This window comes from Loxodonta africana, chromosome 18 (genome assembly GCF_030014295.1).
Source record: "Loxodonta africana isolate mLoxAfr1 chromosome 18, mLoxAfr1.hap2, whole genome shotgun sequence".
NCBI classification, from domain to species: Eukaryota; Metazoa; Chordata; class Mammalia; order Proboscidea; family Elephantidae; genus Loxodonta; species Loxodonta africana.
The window spans coordinates 33,216,795-33,238,698 of NC_087359.1; the positions used below are offsets into that span (position 1 = coordinate 33,216,795).

At 52.7% G+C, this 21,904-nt stretch overlaps 4 non-coding genes across 4 annotated transcripts; all 4 read left to right on the plus strand.

Annotated features, from left to right (window-relative positions):
• Positions 1-1,289: 1,289 nt before the first annotated feature.
• On the plus strand, positions 1,290-1,480 carry LOC135228173 (U2 spliceosomal RNA). Its single transcript, XR_010318503.1, has one exon. It is a non-coding gene; the product is annotated as a U2 spliceosomal RNA (small nuclear RNA).
• A 6,421-nt stretch (positions 1,481-7,901) lies between these two features.
• Positions 7,902-8,092, plus strand: LOC135228174 (U2 spliceosomal RNA). The gene has a single exon (XR_010318504.1). It is a non-coding gene; the product is annotated as a U2 spliceosomal RNA (small nuclear RNA).
• Positions 8,093-14,514: 6,422 nt separating this feature from the next.
• LOC135228175 (U2 spliceosomal RNA) lies at positions 14,515-14,705 on the plus strand. The gene has a single exon (XR_010318505.1). It is a non-coding gene; the product is annotated as a U2 spliceosomal RNA (small nuclear RNA).
• Positions 14,706-21,127: 6,422 nt separating this feature from the next.
• Positions 21,128-21,318, plus strand: LOC111751797 (U2 spliceosomal RNA). The gene has a single exon (XR_002786879.1). It is a non-coding gene; the product is annotated as a U2 spliceosomal RNA (small nuclear RNA).
• Positions 21,319-21,904: the final 586 nt, after the last annotated feature.

Consider the following 21,904-nt stretch of genomic DNA (forward strand, 5'->3'; position numbering starts at 1 on the left):
GGCGCGGGGCGGGGGGTGGGGTGGGGGGGTGGGGAGGCACGATTCAATCAATCCTGCCTGCTTAATGAGGCTTCGATAAAGGCTCTGGACTCGGAAGCTCCCCGGGCTTCCCGGTTGGTGAAAGGCATCCATGCAGGGGCGAGGGTAGCGCATCCCTTTTTGGCACGTGGAAGCTCCGCGTTGGGAACGCTCCCAGGCCTCAGGCTCTGCGTCTCTTCGTTTGTATCCTTTTTGCTGTAATAAAACTGTAATCCTAAGCAGAGCGCTTTCCCGAGTTCTGTGAGTCGTTGTAGCAAATTACCAAACCTGAGGGAGTAGTGGGAGCTAGCAGGCCGGAAGTGAGAGGGAGCCCCTGGGGCCCCCGGAGCTTACCGCTTGGCATCCCGACCCGGGGTAGTGGGAAAACTCCCAATTTGTAGCGGGCAGGTCAGCCTCAGCCACCCCGGCCTCCCACGCTCTTCCTCGGGAACCTCCTTAGGGCGTCTGAACTGGTGGCTCCTTGTGCCTGGAATGCTCCTCCCCTCGCAGGAGAGGACTGGATTTACCGCGAAGCTGTGTCCTCCCCACGGAGGGCCCCGTACCCAGGAGTCGCCGGTCCACCCGGTGAACCTGTCATCGCCTGCATTGCCCGGGGGACTGTACTCTGGCGACGCCCACCAAGAAGAAAAGAAGAAAATTAATGGTAAATAAATCCTCATCATCATAAAAGAGAGGGAGGGAGAGAGAGAAGGTGAAATCGAGATACGTGTGTGTACACTTATCCGTATATGTCTATATACATACGTGTGTGGAGGTGGTATACGGTTAGGAGGACACTGGGAAACCCTTTCAGCGTAGCTGTGCGTTTAAGGATTTGAAAGAAAAACCTCATAGAGCGGTTTGCGTCTTGCTCGTCCTGGGTTTTTCCTCCTTTTTCCCAGGGCGACGCGGCTGAAGGAGCTGTCCCACCCCATCCTCTCTGTTGATTTACGTGCGGCTGGGTTTGGGTTTGGGTTTGGGTTCCAAGGCGAGGGGGCGGTCCCGCCGAGCCGGAGAAGGCCCGTGTGGGCGGTTCATGCAAATGAGAAATGTCTGTTTCGCCCGGAAGCTAGGGGAGCTGAAAAGTTAAAAGGTGCAAAAGGCCCCAATAAGTATCAACCTGCCAAGCCACGTATTCGCTGAGGTTCTGACAGCAGAACGGTGGCAAAAGTAGGAGAGCGGGTGAGTCCTGGGTTGAGGCTGTGTGTGCTCACCGTGAGCTGAAGATGTGTGAGGGGAGCAGTGCCCCGGCGAGGGGGGCGGAGCCCGGCATCGCTTCTCGGCCTTTTGGCTAAGATCAAGTGTAGTATCTGTTCTTATCAGTTTAATATCTGATACGTCCTCTATCCGAGGACAATATATTAAATGGATTTTTGGAGCTGGGAGTTGGAATAGGAGCTTGCTCCGTCCACTCCACGCATCGACCTGGTATTGCAGTACCTCCAGGAACGGTGCACCCCCCTGCGGGGACCACAACCGGCGGTCTAACAGCAGCAGAAATGGCGCGCTTCTCCTTGTCTTTTGCGTTTATCCGGCGCCCGCGTCTTCTAGCCGGGGCGCCTTACGGAGTAATGTCTCCTCTTCGCCGGCGAGACAGCAGCTCGGGTCCTCACGTCTGCCACACCTCTGAAAAGCCTACCGGGAGGGTTTGCCGCTCAGGCCCCCCCTGGGGTCCACCCACCGCGCTGCAGAAAATTCGGTGTTTCACCGCTTTGGGAAGCGCCGCCTCCTCTGGCCCTAGTGGGCTCTGACCACGTGTGCACAGGGACATCAAGTGGACGCTGCCACCGGGGCTCAGGGCTGGCCCTGCACATCAACCCGGGTACGGCCTATTCGTCAGCTGGAATACATACGTCGCACACCTTATACAACAGGCTCAACACCCACGGAGGCAGCAGTCAGGAAGTCAAAAGACGCCTTGCGTTGGGCGAATGTGCTGCAAAAGGCCTCTTTAAAGTGCTGAAAAGCCAAGGCGTCGCCTTGGAGACTGAGGTGCGCCTGACCCAAGCCGTGGTCTTTGCAATCGCCTCCTACGCATGCGAAAGCTGGACGACGAATAAAGAAGACCGAAAGGAGAATTGACGCCTTGGGATCTTCGTGTCGGAGAAGAATACTGGCGATACTACTACCGTGGACTGCCAAAAGAACCAACGCACCTGTCTTGGAAGAAGTACAACCAGCATGCTCCTGGAAGCAAGGACGGCGCCCACACACATACTTCGGACGCGTCGTCAGGAGGGATCAGTCCCTGGAGAAGGGCGCCATGCTTGGTAAAGTAGAGAGGGTCAGCGAAAAAGAGGGAAGACCCTCAGTGAGGTGGATCGACACAGTGGCTTAAGCACAACGACGATTGGGGGGATGGCGCCGTACGTAGGGTCGCTATGAGTCGGAACCGACCGGATGGCACCTAAGAGCAACAACAACGTACAACAGGCACACTTTTGTATTGCGCGTGCATACGTGTAACGAGATGTATGAGTGATAGAGAGCGCGAAGGACCAGAGGGGGGAGCGTGCGAGTACCTCCAGTGGTATAACGGTTACACTGGCACTCTATATACCAAGTGGAAACCCTGGGGGCCTAGTGGTTAAGCACTGCGGCTGTTCACCAAGAGCTCGGCAGTTCCCATCCGCCGGGCCCTCCTTGGCAACTCTACGGGGCGGTTCTGCTCTGTCCCGTAGGGTCGCTGTGGGTTGGAATCGACTCGATGGCAGCGGGTTTGGTTTGGGTTTTGTCTTCGTTTTTTTAATCAAGTCGGATGGTATTAGTTGGTGGTAATGCTGGAAACCCCGGTGGCGTAGTGGGTAAGTGCTATGGCTGCTGACCAAAAGGTCGGCGGTTGGAATCCGCCAGGAGCTCCTTGGAAACTCTGTGGGGCGGTTCTACTCTGTCCTATAGGGCCGCTGTGAGTCGGAATCGAGTCGAGGGCAGTGGGTTTGGTTTTTTGCTTTTAATGCTGGAGATAAGTTAGAGACGGATGCTGTAAACCCTAGACTCCAGCGACGAAGGCGTAAAACAAAGAGGTAGGGCGCGTTTTGATGAGAATGCACAGAAAGTGCAACCCTCGTCCGTTGCTGGGGGGAGCGTACCACCACGTTCGTTCCAGTTGCTTTGGAGAAGCCCGGCGGTTCCTCAGACACTCAAACAAACATGGAGTCACCGTATGACCCAGCGCTCCCCCTCCTAGGTATATATACCAGCCAACCAGTTGTTGCCGTTGAATCGATCCCAGCCCCATGACAACCCCACCTGTGTCCGAGTAGAACTGTGCTCCACGGGCGTTTCGATGACTCACCCTTTGGAGGCGGACCACCGCCAGGCCTTTCTTCCGAGGTGCCTCTGGGTGGACTCCGACTTCCAACCTTTAGGTTAGCCGTCGTCGAGTGCTTTGCACCGCCCGGGGGAATCCCGCCTTGCAAACACACCCTGCTTTTTCTTCTCCCTTCCCTGACTTTGCTCAGGCGCTTTCTTTTGCCTTGAACACCCGCCCCTTCGCCAGCTCTTCTGCCTATTGTAGTTGTTAGGTGCCCTGGAGTCAGAGCTGCCCCTCCCCCCCACCCCCCGTAGGGTTGCCTAGGCTGTTTATTGTTATGAAAGCTGCCTCTGGGTGGGCGTGAACCTCCAGGTTCCCGCTAGCAGCAAGCAGTTAAGCATTTGCACCACCCAGAGAATCCAGTGAAGGCATAAGACCACACAGGAGCTAAACTTGCTCATTGCAACAGTTTTCAAAATAGCCCAAAGGCGGAAACAGCCAACACATCCGTCAACGGACGAACGGGAAAAAACGAAACGTGGTGTATTCGTACAAGGCGGTTGTAAAAGTTTTGCACATGTTTTTCTTGTGAAGTTATTTTCCTTGAGGGTATTGTGAGGTTTACTGCTGCTTTTTCCAATCCCCTGTATGTCTTTTCTCCTTCTCCTTCCTCTTCACTTTCTCCTTTTCCTTCTTCTCCTCCTCCTCCTCCTCCTTCCTCTCCTTCTCCTTATCCTCTTCTTCCTCCTACTCCTCCTTCACCTCCTTCTTCTACTGCCTTGTCGCCCTGGTTCCCTAGTCCAATGTTGAGTAGACCTGGTGCAAACCTGACTTTCTTGCCTTGTTGTTGATCGTACAGGAAAGATATTCAGTCTTTCACCATGAGGTATGTCAACTCTAGATTTTCTTAGCTGCCCGTTATCGGGTAGACGTTCCATTTTACTCCAAACTTGGTTGTTTTTTAAATCATGAATTGGTGTTGAATTTCGTCAAATGCTTTTTCTATACCCCTCGAGATGAGCAAGGAGCCCCGGTGGCACAACACTTAGGTGCTTGGGCTGCTAACCACAAGGTTGGCAGTTCGAACCCGCCCAGCAGCTCCTTGGGAGAACGACCTGGCAAACCGCTCTCATAAAGATGATAGCCTAGGAAAGCCTATGGGGCAGTTCTCTGTCACATGGGGTCGGTTATGAGTCGAAATCGACTGGATGTCACCTAACGACAGCAATAACAACTTTGAGGTAATTTCTTCCTTTTTAGTCTGTTAACGTAGTGCATTACATTGATCTTAAAAGTTAAAGTAACTTCGGACCGAATCCTGGTTTCGGGTCCGGCATGTCAACGGCTCTGAACCACCAGTCCTGTCCTCACCACAAGAAAAAACTGAAAAAGTGGACATCAACGACTCGTTTTACACCCATCAGGGAATAGAGTTCGCGGGGCAAATTATCGTCCAGAAAACCGGAGAGGCACACACGCCAATACAAAGAATCACCGCTGCCTCTGGGCCTAACATCGGGGCTTTGCCAGGGATTACAGCTTGAGAGAACATCAGTTCCTTTGACCTGGTACGTGATGGCCGGCTTTCAACAAAAGATTGCGAGGGAAAAACAAAACAAAACAGTCCAAAGAGACAGGGCAGGCATCAGAAACAGAGTCCGATATTGCAGATTTGGGCAATATCAGATCGAGATTTATAATAACTATGATTACTACGCTCTAATGGAAATGTCAGCAGAGAGGCCGAAACTCTTAAGTATCAAAAGAAAATCTAGAAAGAAAGACGAAACAAAACCTTGTAACAGGGATGAAGAATGTTCATCCGTAGACCGGACATGGCTGAGGAAAGAATCAGTGAGCGTGGAGACATGTCAATAGAAACTCCCCCAAACGGAAAAGTAAGCAGAAGAAAAGACTGAGGAAAAAGAGGAGCATCCAGGAACCGTGGGACAACCACAAGTGATGTAACAAACGAGCCATGGAAAGACCGGAAGGAGAAGAAAGAGAGAACGGCACAGAAGAGATACGTAATGGAATGTCACGTAATGTAATAACGTAATAATGGCTGATACCTGTCCAGAACTGTCCGTAGGGACCAAAGCATAGGGGGCTGAGAGAACACCGAGCAGGAGAAACAAAACCAGAACAAAACCAATCGAAAGCCTAAACCTAGGCACATCATATTCCATTCAAACTGCAGAAAATTGAAGGTAAAATCTTGAAAGAAGCCAAAACACAAACAAACAAACGAAAAGCCACCTTAGCTATAAAGGAACAAGGGTAAGAGTTACATCAGACTTCTCTTCATAAACCGTGCAAGCGAGGAGAGAGTGGAGCGACATATTTAAAGTCTTGAAAGGAAAGACAGCAACCTAGAATTCTGTGCCCCAGGATTTAAAGACTTTCCCAGTCAAACACAACTTGCGGGAATTGTTGGCACTAGACCCGCCCTGCAAGAAATGCTAAAAGGAGTTCTTCAGGGAGAAGGAAAATTACATAGATCCGAGACTCGGATGGACAGAAAGAAAGGAAGAGCGTTCGAGAAGAAATAACATGAGGGTAAAACCGAATATTCTATTTTTTCTTGTGCTTAACCGATCTCGCATAACCATTTATTTAAAATAATAATAGTGGCAACGCTCTACTGGATGATTATAGCTTATGGATAAGTGAGATGTATGACAGCAATGCTAGGAGGGACGGGGGCGCGGTGGGTGTTCTCTTTCTCTCTGCGGTGGTCCTCAACGTCCATCTTCCCTGACTGCCCCCGACCCCAGCCTGGAGTTCAGCTTCGAGTGGCATACCACCCACTCCCTCACCTCCTTCCCGCCATCGGTCCAGCCGCGGGTCTCCCGTCCTACTGCGCACCCGCTCATTCCTTGGGGATTTTAGCTGCCGGCTCACTGTCTCTCGCCGACTTACTCCTGTCGCGATTCCCGGTGATGGCAACACCCGCGCAGATGATCCTTCCAACACCCTGGCCTGATCTCAGCTCCTTAACCTTGACCCCCATACTATAATCTACGGCCCGTGTTCAGATTTCGCCAATCATCTCAACAGAGCCCCTTACTGCCATTTGTTTTCCTGGCCCAGGAGCCAGTCCGGGATCACTTGTTGCGTTTGGTTGGCATGTCCCTCTAAGTCTCTGTGGGGCGGAGGCTTTAACTTTGCCCAAAGCATTTGGTCTTTATCCTTGGTCCCTGAGAGATGATAGCCTCTAAAACGTTGGGACCGTGCCCCAGTGAGTGAAGTGTCTTGGATGAGGGCTCCAGACCACACCACCTAATGAGGTGCCTCTTTGGTGGGGGTTGGCCAGGCCAGAAGGACTCAGTTGACTGCAGGGCGCGGGGCGGGGGGTGGGGTGGGGGGGTGGGGAGGCACGATTCAATCAATCCTGCCTGCTTAATGAGGCTTCGATAAAGGCTCTGGACTCGGAAGCTCCCCGGGCTTCCCGGTTGGTGAAAGGCATCCATGCAGGGGCGAGGGTAGCGCATCCCTTTTTGGCACGTGGAAGCTCCGCGTTGGGAACGCTCCCAGGCCTCAGGCTCTGCGTCTCTTCGTTTGTATCCTTTTTGCTGTAATAAAACTGTAATCCTAAGCAGAGCGCTTTCCCGAGTTCTGTGAGTCGTTGTAGCAAATTACCAAACCTGAGGGAGTAGTGGGAGCTAGCAGGCCGGAAGTGAGAGGGAGCCCCTGGGGCCCCCGGAGCTTACCGCTTGGCATCCCGACCCGGGGTAGTGGGAAAACTCCCAATTTGTAGCGGGCAGGTCAGCCTCAGCCACCCCGGCCTCCCACGCTCTTCCTCGGGAACCTCCTTAGGGCGTCTGAACTGGTGGCTCCTTGTGCCTGGAATGCTCCTCCCCTCGCAGGAGAGGACTGGATTTACCGCGAAGCTGTGTCCTCCCCACGGAGGGCCCCGTACCCAGGAGTCGCCGGTCCACCCGGTGAACCTGTCATCGCCTGCATTGCCCGGGGGACTGTACTCTGGCGACGCCCACCAAGAAGAAAAGAAGAAAATTAATGGTAAATAAATCCTCATCATCATAAAAGAGAGGGAGGGAGAGAGAGAAGGTGAAATCGAGATACGTGTGTGTACACTTATCCGTATATGTCTATATACATACGTGTGTGGAGGTGGTATACGGTTAGGAGGACACTGGGAAACCCTTTCAGCGTAGCTGTGCGTTTAAGGATTTGAAAGAAAAACCTCATAGAGCGGTTTGCGTCTTGCTCGTCCTGGGTTTTTCCTCCTTTTTCCCAGGGCGACGCGGCTGAAGGAGCTGTCCCACCCCATCCTCTCTGTTGATTTACGTGCGGCTGGGTTTGGGTTTGGGTTTGGGTTCCAAGGCGAGGGGGCGGTCCCGCCGAGCCGGAGAAGGCCCGTGTGGGCGGTTCATGCAAATGAGAAATGTCTGTTTCGCCCGGAAGCTAGGGGAGCTGAAAAGTTAAAAGGTGCAAAAGGCCCCAATAAGTATCAACCTGCCAAGCCACGTATTCGCTGAGGTTCTGACAGCAGAACGGTGGCAAAAGTAGGAGAGCGGGTGAGTCCTGGGTTGAGGCTGTGTGTGCTCACCGTGAGCTGAAGATGTGTGAGGGGAGCAGTGCCCCGGCGAGGGGGGCGGAGCCCGGCATCGCTTCTCGGCCTTTTGGCTAAGATCAAGTGTAGTATCTGTTCTTATCAGTTTAATATCTGATACGTCCTCTATCCGAGGACAATATATTAAATGGATTTTTGGAGCTGGGAGTTGGAATAGGAGCTTGCTCCGTCCACTCCACGCATCGACCTGGTATTGCAGTACCTCCAGGAACGGTGCACCCCCCTGCGGGGACCACAACCGGCGGTCTAACAGCAGCAGAAATGGCGCGCTTCTCCTTGTCTTTTGCGTTTATCCGGCGCCCGCGTCTTCTAGCCGGGGCGCCTTACGGAGTAATGTCTCCTCTTCGCCGGCGAGACAGCAGCTCGGGTCCTCACGTCTGCCACACCTCTGAACAAGCCTACCGGGCGGGTTTGCCGCTCAGGCCCCCCCTGGGGTCCACCCACCGCGCTGCAGAAAATTCGGTGTTTCACCGCTTTGGGAAGCGCCGCCTCCTCTGGCCCTAGTGGGCTCTGACCACGTGTGCACAGGGACATCAAGTGGACGCTGCCACCGGGGCTCAGGGCTGGCCCTGCACATCAACCCGGGTACGGCCTATTCGTCAGCTGGAATACATACGTCGCACACCTTATACAACAGGCTCAACACCCACGGAGGCAGCAGTCAGGAAGTCAAAAGACGCCTTGCGTTGGGCGAATGTGCTGCAAAAGGCCTCTTTAAAGTGCTGAAAAGCCAAGGCGTCGCCTTGGAGACTGAGGTGCGCCTGACCCAAGCCGTGGTCTTTGCAATCGCCTCCTACGCATGCGAAAGCTGGACGACGAATAAAGAAGACCGAAAGGAGAATTGACGCCTTGGGATCTTCGTGTCGGAGAAGAATACTGGCGATACTACTACCGTGGACTGCCAAAAGAACCAACGCACCTGTCTTGGAAGAAGTACAACCAGCATGCTCCTGGAAGCAAGGACGGCGCCCACACACATACTTCGGACGCGTCGTCAGGAGGGATCAGTCCCTGGAGAAGGGCGCCATGCTTGGTAAAGTAGAGAGGGTCAGCGAAAAAGAGGGAAGACCCTCAGTGAGGTGGATCGACACAGTGGCTTAAGCACAACGACGATTGGGGGGATGGCGCCGTACGTAGGGTCGCTATGAGTCGGAACCGACCGGATGGCACCTAAGAGCAACAACAACGTACAACAGGCACACTTTTGTATTGCGCGTGCATACGTGTAACGAGATGTATGAGTGATAGAGAGCGCGAAGGACCAGAGGGGGGAGCGTGCGAGTACCTCCAGTGGTATAACGGTTACACTGGCACTCTATATACCAAGTGGAAACCCTGGGGGCCTAGTGGTTAAGCACTGCGGCTGTTCACCAAGAGCTCGGCAGTTCCCATCCGCCGGGCCCTCCTTGGCAACTCTACGGGGCGGTTCTGCTCTGTCCCGTAGGGTCGCTGTGGGTTGGAATCGACTCGATGGCAGCGGGTTTGGTTTGGGTTTTGTCTTCGTTTTTTTAATCAAGTCGGATGGTATTAGTTGGTGGTAATGCTGGAAACCCCGGTGGCGTAGTGGGTAAGTGCTATGGCTGCTGACCAAAAGGTCGGCGGTTGGAATCCGCCAGGAGCTCCTTGGAAACTCTGTGGGGCGGTTCTACTCTGTCCTATAGGGCCGCTGTGAGTCGGAATCGAGTCGAGGGCAGTGGGTTTGGTTTTTTGCTTTTAATGCTGGAGATAAGTTAGAGACGGATGCTGTAAACCCTAGACTCCAGCGACGAAGGCGTAAAACAAAGAGGTAGGGCGCGTTTTGATGAGAATGCACAGAAAGTGCAACCCTCGTCCGTTGCTGGGGGGAGCGTACCACCACGTTCGTTCCAGTTGCTTTGGAGAAGCCCGGCGGTTCCTCAGACACTCAAACAAACATGGAGTCACCGTATGACCCAGCGCTCCCCCTCCTAGGTATATATACCAGCCAACCAGTTGTTGCCGTTGAATCGATCCCAGCCCCATGACAACCCCACCTGTGTCCGAGTAGAACTGTGCTCCACGGGCGTTTCGATGACTCACCCTTTGGAGGCGGACCACCGCCAGGCCTTTCTTCCGAGGTGCCTCTGGGTGGACTCCGACTTCCAACCTTTAGGTTAGCCGTCGTCGAGTGCTTTGCACCGCCCGGGGGAATCCCGCCTTGCAAACACACCCTGCTTTTTCTTCTCCCTTCCCTGACTTTGCTCAGGCGCTTTCTTTTGCCTTGAACACCCGCCCCTTCGCCAGCTCTTCTGCCTATTGTAGTTGTTAGGTGCCCTGGAGTCAGAGCTGCCCCTCCCCCCCACCCCCCGTAGGGTTGCCTAGGCTGTTTATTGTTATGAAAGCTGCCTCTGGGTGGGCGTGAACCTCCAGGTTCCCGCTAGCAGCAAGCAGTTAAGCATTTGCACCACCCAGAGAATCCAGTGAAGGCATAAGACCACACAGGAGCTAAACTTGCTCATTGCAACAGTTTTCAAAATAGCCCAAAGGCGGAAACAGCCAACACATCCGTCAACGGACGAACGGGAAAAAACGAAACGTGGTGTATTCGTACAAGGCGGTTGTAAAAGTTTTGCACATGTTTTTCTTGTGAAGTTATTTTCCTTGAGGGTATTGTGAGGTTTACTGCTGCTTTTTCCAATCCCCTGTATGTCTTTTCTCCTTCTCCTTCCTCTTCACTTTCTCCTTTTCCTTCTTCTCCTCCTCCTCCTCCTCCTTCCTCTCCTTCTCCTTATCCTCTTCTTCCTCCTACTCCTCCTTCACCTCCTTCTTCTACTGCCTTGTCGCCCTGGTTCCCTAGTCCAATGTTGAGTAGACCTGGTGCAAACCTGACTTTCTTGCCTTGTTGTTGATCGTACAGGAAAGATATTCAGTCTTTCACCATGAGGTATGTCAACTCTAGATTTTCTTAGCTGCCCGTTATCGGGTAGACGTTCCATTTTACTCCAAACTTGGTTGTTTTTTAAATCATGAATTGGTGTTGAATTTCGTCAAATGCTTTTTCTATACCCCTCGAGATGAGCAAGGAGCCCCGGTGGCACAACACTTAGGTGCTTGGGCTGCTAACCACAAGGTTGGCAGTTCGAACCCGCCCAGCAGCTCCTTGGGAGAACGACCTGGCAAACCGCTCTCATAAAGATGATAGCCTAGGAAAGCCTATGGGGCAGTTCTCTGTCACATGGGGTCGGTTATGAGTCGAAATCGACTGGATGTCACCTAACGACAGCAATAACAACTTTGAGGTAATTTCTTCCTTTTTAGTCTGTTAACGTAGTGCATTACATTGATCTTAAAAGTTAAAGTAACTTCGGACCGAATCCTGGTTTCGGGTCCGGCATGTCAACGGCTCTGAACCACCAGTCCTGTCCTCACCACAAGAAAAAACTGAAAAAGTGGACATCAACGACTCGTTTTACACCCATCAGGGAATAGAGTTCGCGGGGCAAATTATCGTCCAGAAAACCGGAGAGGCACACACGCCAATACAAAGAATCACCGCTGCCTCTGGGCCTAACATCGGGGCTTTGCCAGGGATTACAGCTTGAGAGAACATCAGTTCCTTTGACCTGGTACGTGATGGCCGGCTTTCAACAAAAGATTGCGAGGGAAAAACAAAACAAAACAGTCCAAAGAGACAGGGCAGGCATCAGAAACAGAGTCCGATATTGCAGATTTGGGCAATATCAGATCGAGATTTATAATAACTATGATTACTACGCTCTAATGGAAATGTCAGCAGAGAGGCCGAAACTCTTAAGTATCAAAAGAAAATCTAGAAAGAAAGACGAAACAAAACCTTGTAACAGGGATGAAGAATGTTCATCCGTAGACCGGACATGGCTGAGGAAAGAATCAGTGAGCGTGGAGACATGTCAATAGAAACTCCCCCAAACGGAAAAGTAAGCAGAAGAAAAGACTGAGGAAAAAGAGGAGCATCCAGGAACCGTGGGACAACCACAAGTGATGTAACAAACGAGCCATGGAAAGACCGGAAGGAGAAGAAAGAGAGAACGGCACAGAAGAGATACGTAATGGAATGTCACGTAATGTAATAACGTAATAATGGCTGATACCTGTCCAGAACTGTCCGTAGGGACCAAAGCATAGGGGGCTGAGAGAACACCGAGCAGGAGAAACAAAACCAGAACAAAACCAATCGAAAGCCTAAACCTAGGCACATCATATTCCATTCAAACTGCAGAAAATTGAAGGTAAAATCTTGAAAGAAGCCAAAACACAAACAAACAAACGAAAAGCCACCTTAGCTATAAAGGAACAAGGGTAAGAGTTACATCAGACTTCTCTTCATAAACCGTGCAAGCGAGGAGAGAGTGGAGCGACATATTTAAAGTCTTGAAAGGAAAGACAGCAACCTAGAATTCTGTGCCCCAGGATTTAAAGACTTTCCCAGTCAAACACAACTTGCGGGAATTGTTGGCACTAGACCCGCCCTGCAAGAAATGCTAAAAGGAGTTCTTCAGGGAGAAGGAAAATTACATAGATCCGAGACTCGGATGGACAGAAAGAAAGGAAGAGCGTTCGAGAAGAAATAACATGAGGGTAAAACCGAATATTCTATTTTTTCTTGTGCTTAACCGATCTCGCATAACCATTTATTTAAAATAATAATAGTGGCAACGCTCTACTGGATGATTATAGCTTATGGATAAGTGAGATGTATGACAGCAATGCTAGGAGGGACGGGGGCGCGGTGGGTGTTCTCTTTCTCTCTGCGGTGGTCCTCAACGTCCATCTTCCCTGACTGCCCCCGACCCCAGCCTGGAGTTCAGCTTCGAGTGGCATACCACCCACTCCCTCACCTCCTTCCCGCCATCGGTCCAGCCGCGGGTCTCCCGTCCTACTGCGCACCCGCTCATTCCTTGGGGATTTTAGCTGCCGGCTCACTGTCTCTCGCCGACTTACTCCTGTCGCGATTCCCGGTGATGGCAACACCCGCGCAGATGATCCTTCCAACACCCTGGCCTGATCTCAGCTCCTTAACCTTGACCCCCATACTATAATCTACGGCCCGTGTTCAGATTTCGCCAATCATCTCAACAGAGCCCCTTACTGCCATTTGTTTTCCTGGCCCAGGAGCCAGTCCGGGATCACTTGTTGCGTTTGGTTGGCATGTCCCTCTAAGTCTCTGTGGGGCGGAGGCTTTAACTTTGCCCAAAGCATTTGGTCTTTATCCTTGGTCCCTGAGAGATGATAGCCTCTAAAACGTTGGGACCGTGCCCCAGTGAGTGAAGTGTCTTGGATGAGGGCTCCAGACCACACCACCTAATGAGGTGCCTCTTTGGTGGGGGTTGGCCAGGCCAGAAGGACTCAGTTGACTGCAGGGCGCGGGGCGGGGGGTGGGGTGGGGGGGTGGGGAGGCACGATTCAATCAATCCTGCCTGCTTAATGAGGCTTCGATAAAGGCTCTGGACTCGGAAGCTCCCCGGGCTTCCCGGTTGGTGAAAGGCATCCATGCAGGGGCGAGGGTAGCGCATCCCTTTTTGGCACGTGGAAGCTCCGCGTTGGGAACGCTCCCAGGCCTCAGGCTCTGCGTCTCTTCGTTTGTATCCTTTTTGCTGTAATAAAACTGTAATCCTAAGCAGAGCGCTTTCCCGAGTTCTGTGAGTCGTTGTAGCAAATTACCAAACCTGAGGGAGTAGTGGGAGCTAGCAGGCCGGAAGTGAGAGGGAGCCCCTGGGGCCCCCGGAGCTTACCGCTTGGCATCCCGACCCGGGGTAGTGGGAAAACTCCCAATTTGTAGCGGGCAGGTCAGCCTCAGCCACCCCGGCCTCCCACGCTCTTCCTCGGGAACCTCCTTAGGGCGTCTGAACTGGTGGCTCCTTGTGCCTGGAATGCTCCTCCCCTCGCAGGAGAGGACTGGATTTACCGCGAAGCTGTGTCCTCCCCACGGAGGGCCCCGTACCCAGGAGTCGCCGGTCCACCCGGTGAACCTGTCATCGCCTGCATTGCCCGGGGGACTGTACTCTGGCGACGCCCACCAAGAAGAAAAGAAGAAAATTAATGGTAAATAAATCCTCATCATCATAAAAGAGAGGGAGGGAGAGAGAGAAGGTGAAATCGAGATACGTGTGTGTACACTTATCCGTATATGTCTATATACATACGTGTGTGGAGGTGGTATACGGTTAGGAGGACACTGTGAAACCCTTTCAGCGTAGCTGTGCGTTTAAGGATTTGAAAGAAAAACCTCATAGAGCGGTTTGCGTCTTGCTCGTCCTGGGTTTTTCCTCCTTTTTCCCAGGGCGACGCGGCTGAAGGAGCTGTCCCACCCCATCCTCTCTGTTGATTTACGTGCGGCTGGGTTTGGGTTTGGGTTTGGGTTCCAAGGCGAGGGGGCGGTCCCGCCGAGCCGGAGAAGGCCCGTGTGGGCGGTTCATGCAAATGAGAAATGTCTGTTTCGCCCGGAAGCTAGGGGAGCTGAAAAGTTAAAAGGTGCAAAAGGCCCCAATAAGTATCAACCTGCCAAGCCACGTATTCGCTGAGGTTCTGACAGCAGAACGGTGGCAAAAGTAGGAGAGCGGGTGAGTCCTGGGTTGAGGCTGTGTGTGCTCACCGTGAGCTGAAGATGTGTGAGGGGAGCAGTGCCCCGGCGAGGGGGGCGGAGCCCGGCATCGCTTCTCGGCCTTTTGGCTAAGATCAAGTGTAGTATCTGTTCTTATCAGTTTAATATCTGATACGTCCTCTATCCGAGGACAATATATTAAATGGATTTTTGGAGCTGGGAGTTGGAATAGGAGCTTGCTCCGTCCACTCCACGCATCGACCTGGTATTGCAGTACCTCCAGGAACGGTGCACCCCCCTGCGGGGACCACAACCGGCGGTCTAACAGCAGCAGAAATGGCGCGCTTCTCCTTGTCTTTTGCGTTTATCCGGCGCCCGCGTCTTCTAGCCGGGGCGCCTTACGGAGTAATGTCTCCTCTTCGCCGGCGAGACAGCAGCTCGGGTCCTCACGTCTGCCACACCTCTGAACAAGCCTACCGGGCGGGTTTGCCGCTCAGGCCCCCCCTGGGGTCCACCCACCGCGCTGCAGAAAATTCGGTGTTTCACCGCTTTGGGAAGCGCCGCCTCCTCTGGCCCTAGTGGGCTCTGACCACGTGTGCACAGGGACATCAAGTGGACGCTGCCACCGGGGCTCAGGGCTGGCCCTGCACATCAACCCGGGTACGGCCTATTCGTCAGCTGGAATACATACGTCGCACACCTTATACAACAGGCTCAACACCCACGGAGGCAGCAGTCAGGAAGTCAAAAGACGCCTTGCGTTGGGCGAATGTGCTGCAAAAGGCCTCTTTAAAGTGCTGAAAAGCCAAGGCGTCGCCTTGGAGACTGAGGTGCGCCTGACCCAAGCCGTGGTCTTTGCAATCGCCTCCTACGCATGCGAAAGCTGGACGACGAATAAAGAAGACCGAAAGGAGAATTGACGCCTTGGGATCTTCGTGTCGGAGAAGAATACTGGCGATACTACTACCGTGGACTGCCAAAAGAACCAACGCACCTGTCTTGGAAGAAGTACAACCAGCATGCTCCTGGAAGCAAGGACGGCGCCCACACACATACTTCGGACGCGTCGTCAGGAGGGATCAGTCCCTGGAGAAGGGCGCCATGCTTGGTAAAGTAGAGAGGGTCAGCGAAAAAGAGGGAAGACCCTCAGTGAGGTGGATCGACACAGTGGCTTAAGCACAACGACGATTGGGGGGATGGCGCCGTACGTAGGGTCGCTATGAGTCGGAACCGACCGGATGGCACCTAAGAGCAACAACAACGTACAACAGGCACACTTTTGTATTGCGCGTGCATACGTGTAACGAGATGTATGAGTGATAGAGAGCGCGAAGGACCAGAGGGGGGAGCGTGCGAGTACCTCCAGTGGTATAACGGTTACACTGGCACTCTATATACCAAGTGGAAACCCTGGGGGCCTAGTGGTTAAGCACTGCGGCTGTTCACCAAGAGCTCGGCAGTTCCCATCCGCCGGGCCCTCCTTGGCAACTCTACGGGGCGGTTCTGCTCTGTCCCGTAGGGTCGCTGTGGGTTGGAATCGACTCGATGGCAGCGGGTTTGGTTTGGGTTTTGTCTTCGTTTTTTTAATCAAGTCGGATGGTATTAGTTGGTGGTAATGCTGGAAACCCCGGTGGCGTAGTGGGTAAGTGCTATGGCTGCTGACCAAAAGGTCGGCGGTTGGAATCCGCCAGGAGCTCCTTGGAAACTCTGTGGGGCGGTTCTACTCTGTCCTATAGGGCCGCTGTGAGTCGGAATCGAGTCGAGGGCAGTGGGTTTGGTTTTTTGCTTTTAATGCTGGAGATAAGTTAGAGACGGATGCTGTAAACCCTAGACTCCAGCGACGAAGGCGTAAAACAAAGAGGTAGGGCGCGTTTTGATGAGAATGCACAGAAAGTGCAACCCTCGTCCGTTGCTGGGGGGAGCGTACCACCACGTTCGTTCCAGTTGCTTTGGAGAAGCCCGGCGGTTCCTCAGACACTCAAACAAACATGGAGTCACCGTATGACCCAGCGCTCCCCCTCCTAGGTATATATACCAGCCAACCAGTTGTTGCCGTTGAATCGATCCCAGCCCCATGACAACCCCACCTGTGTCCGAGTAGAACTGTGCTCCACGGGCGTTTCGATGACTCACCCTTTGGAGGCGGACCACCGCCAGGCCTTTCTTCCGAGGTGCCTCTGGGTGGACTCCGACTTCCAACCTTTAGGTTAGCCGTCGTCGAGTGCTTTGCACCGCCCGGGGGAATCCCGCCTTGCAAACACACCCTGCTTTTTCTTCTCCCTTCCCTGACTTTGCTCAGGCGCTTTCTTTTGCCTTGAACACCCGCCCCTTCGCCAGCTCTTCTGCCTATTGTAGTTGTTAGGTGCCCTGGAGTCAGAGCTGCCCCTCCCCCCCACCCCCCGTAGGGTTGCCTAGGCTGTTTATTGTTATGAAAGCTGCCTCTGGGTGGGCGTGAACCTCCAGGTTCCCGCTAGCAGCAAGCAGTTAAGCATTTGCACCACCCAGAGAATCCAGTGAAGGCATAAGACCACACAGGAGCTAAACTTGCTCATTGCAACAGTTTTCAAAATAGCCCAAAGGCGGAAACAGCCAACACATCCGTCAACGGACGAACGGGAAAAAACGAAACGTGGTGTATTCGTACAAGGCGGTTGTAAAAGTTTTGCACATGTTTTTCTTGTGAAGTTATTTTCCTTGAGGGTATTGTGAGGTTTACTGCTGCTTTTTCCAATCCCCTGTATGTCTTTTCTCCTTCTCCTTCCTCTTCACTTTCTCCTTTTCCTTCTTCTCCTCCTCCTCCTCCTCCTTCCTCTCCTTCTCCTTATCCTCTTCTTCCTCCTACTCCTCCTTCACCTCCTTCTTCTACTGCCTTGTCGCCCTGGTTCCCTAGTCCAATGTTGAGTAGACCTGGTGCAAACCTGACTTTCTTGCCTTGTTGTTGATCGTACAGGAAAGATATTCAGTCTTTCACCATGAGGTATGTCAACTCTAGATTTTCTTAGCTGCCCGTTATCGGGTAGACGTTCCATTTTACTCCAAACTTGGTTGTTTTTTAAATCATGAATTGGTGTTGAATTTCGTCAAATGCTTTTTCTATACCCCTCGAGATGAGCAAGGAGCCCCGGTGGCACAACACTTAGGTGCTTGGGCTGCTAACCACAAGGTTGGCAGTTCGAACCCGCCCAGCAGCTCCTTGGGAGAACGACCTGGCAAACCGCTCTCATAAAGATGATAGCCTAGGAAAGCCTATGGGGCAGTTCTCTGTCACATGGGGTCGGTTATGAGTCGAAATCGACTGGATGTCACCTAACGACAGCAATAACAACTTTGAGGTAATTTCTTCCTTTTTAGTCTGTTAACGTAGTGCATTACATTGATCTTAAAAGTTAAAGTAACTTCGGACCGAATCCTGGTTTCGGGTCCGGCATGTCAACGGCTCTGAACCACCAGTCCTGTCCTCACCACAAGAAAAAACTGAAAAAGTGGACATCAACGACTCGTTTTACACCCATCAGGGAATAGAGTTCGCGGGGCAAATTATCGTCCAGAAAACCGGAGAGGCACACACGCCAATACAAAGAATCACCGCTGCCTCTGGGCCTAACATCGGGGCTTTGCCAGGGATTACAGCTTGAGAGAACATCAGTTCCTTTGACCTGGTACGTGATGGCCGGCTTTCAACAAAAGATTGCGAGGGAAAAACAAAACAAAACAGTCCAAAGAGACAGGGCAGGCATCAGAAACAGAGTCCGATATTGCAGATTTGGGCAATATCAGATCGAGATTTATAATAACTATGATTACTACGCTCTAATGGAAATGTCAGCAGAGAGGCCGAAACTCTTAAGTATCAAAAGAAAATCTAGAAAGAAAGACGAAACAAAACCTTGTAACAGGGATGAAGAATGTTCATCCGTAGACCGGACATGGCTGAGGAAAGAATCAGTGAGCGTGGAGACATGTCAATAGAAACTCCCCCAAACGGAAAAGTAAGCAGAAGAAAAGACTGAGGAAAAAGAGGAGCATCCAGGAACCGTGGGACAACCACAAGTGATGTAACAAACGAGCCATGGAAAGACCGGAAGGAGAAGAAAGAGAGAACGGAACAGAAGAGATACGTAATGGAATGTCACGTAATGTAATAACGTAATAATGGCTGATACCTGTCCAGAACTGTCCGTAGGGACCAAAGCATAGGGGGCTGAGAGAACACCGAGCAGGAGAAACAAAACCAGAACAAAACCAATCGAAAGCCTAAACCTAGGCACATCATATTCCATTCAAACTGCAGAAAATTGAAGGTAAAATCTTGAAAGAAGCCAAAACACAAACAAACAAACGAAAAGCCACCTTAGCTATAAAGGAACAAGGGTAAGAGTTACATCAGACTTCTCTTCATAAACCGTGCAAGCGAGGAGAGAGTGGAGCGACATATTTAAAGTCTTGAAAGGAAAGACAGCAACCTAGAATTCTGTGCCCCAGGATTTAAAGACTTTCCCAGTCAAACACAACTTGCGGGAATTGTTGGCACTAGACCCGCCCTGCAAGAAATGCTAAAAGGAGTTCTTCAGGGAGAAGGAAAATTACATAGATCCGAGACTCGGATGGACAGAAAGAAAGGAAGAGCGTTCGAGAAGAAATAACATGAGGGTAAAACCGAATATTCTATTTTTTCTTGTGCTTAACCGATCTCGCATAACCATTTATTTAAAATAATAATAGTGGCAACGCTCTACTGGATGATTATAGCTTATGGATAAGTGAGATGTATGACAGCAATGCTAGGAGGGACGGGGGCGCGGTGGGTGTTCTCTTTCTCTCTGCGGTGGTCCTCAACGTCCATCTTCCCTGACTGCCCCCGACCCCAGCCTGGAGTTCAGCTTCGAGTGGCATACCACCCACTCCCTCACCTCCTTCCCGCCATCGGTCCAGCCGCGGGTCTCCCGTCCTACTGCGCACCCGCTCATTCCTTGGGGATTTTAGCTGCCGGCTCACTGTCTCTCGCCGACTTACTCCTGTCGCGATTCCCGGTGATGGCAACACCCGCGCAGATGATCCTTCCAACACCCTGGCCTGATCTCAGCTCCTTAACCTTGACCCCCATACTATAATCTACGGCCCGTGTTCAGATTTCGCCAATCATCTCAACAGAGCCCCTTACTGCCATTTGTTTTCCTGGCCCAGGAGCCAGTCCGGGATCACTTGTTGCGTTTGGTTGGCATGTCCCTCTAAGTCTCTGTGGGGCGGAGGCTTTAACTTTGCCCAAAGCATTTGGTCTTTATCCTTGGTCCCTGAGAGATGATAGCCTCTAAAACGTTGGGACCGTGCCCCAGTGAGTGAAGTGTCTTGGATGAGGGCTCCAGACCACACCACCTAATGAGGTGCCTCTTTGGTGGGGGTTGGCCAGGCCAGAAGGACTCAGTTGACTGCAGGGCGCGGGGCGGGGGGTGGGGTGGGGGGGTGGGGAGGCACGATTCAATCAATCCTGCCTGCTTAATGAGGCTTCGATAAAGGCTCTGGACTCGGAAGCTCCCCGGGCTTCCCGGTTGGTGAAAGGCATCCATGCAGGGGCGAGGGTAGCGCATCCCTTTTTGGCACGTGGAAGCTCCGCGTTGGGAACGCTCCCAGGCCTCAGGCTCTGCGTCTCTTCGTTTGTATCCTTTTTGCTGTAATAAAACTGTAATCCTAAGCAGAGCGCTTTCCCGAGTTCTGTGAGTCGTTGTAGCAAATTACCAAACCTGAGGGAGTAGTGGGAGCTAGCAGGCCGGAAGTGAGAGGGAGCCCCTGGGGCCCCCGGAGCTTACCGCTTGGCATCCCGACCCGGGGTAGTGGGAAAACTCCCAATTTGTAGCGGGCAGGTCAGCCTCAGCCACCCCGGCCTCCCACGCTCTTCCTCGGGAACCTCCTTAGGGCGTCTGAACTGGTGGCTCCTTGTGCCTGGAATGCTCCTCCCCTCGCAGGAGAGGACTGGATTTACCGCGAAGCTGTGTCCTCCCCACGGAGGGCCCCGTACCCAGGAGTCGCCGGTCCACCCGGTGAACCTGTCATCGCCTGCATTGCCCGGGGGACTGTACTCTGGCGACGCCCACCAAGAAGAAAAGAAGAAAATTAATGGTAAATAAATCCTCATCATCATAAAAGAGAGGGAGGGAGAGAGAGAAGGTGAAATCGAGATACGTGTGTGTACACTTATCCGTATATGTCTATATACATACGTGTGTGGAGGTGGTATACGGTTAGGAGGACACTGGGAAACCCTTTCAGCGTAGCTGTGCGTTTAAGGATTTGAAAGAAAAACCTCATAGAGCGGTTTGCGTCTTGCTCGTCCTGGGTTTTTCCTCCTTTTTCCCAGGGCGACGCGGCTGAAGGAGCTGTCCCACCCCATCCTCTCTGTTGATTTACGTGCGGCTGGGTTTGGGTTTGGGTTTGGGTTCCAAGGCGAGGGGGCGGTCCCGCCGAGCCGGAGAAGGCCCGTGTGGGCGGTTCATGCAAATGAGAAATGTCTGTTTCGCCCGGAAGCTAGGGGAGCTGAAAAGTTAAAAGGTGCAAAAGGCCCCAATAAGTATCAACCTGCCAAGCCACGTATTCGCTGAGGTTCTGACAGCAGAACGGTGGCAAAAGTAGGAGAGCGGGTGAGTCCTGGGTTGAGGCTGTGTGTGCTCACCGTGAGCTGAAGATGTGTGAGGGGAGCAGTGCCCCGGCGAGGGGGGCGGAGCCCGGCATCGCTTCTCGGCCTTTTGGCTAAGATCAAGTGTAGTATCTGTTCTTATCAGTTTAATATCTGATACGTCCTCTATCCGAGGACAATATATTAAATGGATTTTTGGAGCTGGGAGTTGGAATAGGAGCTTGCTCCGTCCACTCCACGCATCGACCTGGTATTGCAGTACCTCCAGGAACGGTGCACCCCCCTGCGGGGACCACAACCGGCGGTCTAACAGCAGCAGAAATGGCGCGCTTCTCCTTGTCTTTTGCGTTTATCCGGCGCCCGCGTCTTCTAGCCGGGGCGCCTTGAAAATTCGGTGTTTCACCGCTTTGGGAAGCGCCGCCTCCTCTGGCCCTAGTGGGCTCTGACCACGTGTGCACAGGGACATCAAGTGGACGCTGCCACCGGGGCTCAGGGCTGGCCCTGCACATCAACCCGGGTACGGCCTATTCGTCAGCTGGAATACATACGTCGCACACCTTATACAACAGGCTCAACACCCACGGAGGCAGCAGTCAGGAAGTCAAAAGACGCCTTGCGTTGGGCGAATGTGCTGCAAAAGGCCTCTTTAAAGTGCTGAAAAGCCAAGGCGTCGCCTTGGAGACTGAGGTGCGCCTGACCCAAGCCGTGGTCTTTGCAGGAAAACAAATGGCAGTAAGGGGCTCTGTTGAGATGATTGGCGAAATCTGAACACGGGCCGTAGATTATAGTATGGGGGTCAAGGTTAAGGAGCTGAGATCAGGCCAGGGTGTTGGAAGGATCATCTGCGCGGGTGTTGCCATCACCGGGAAT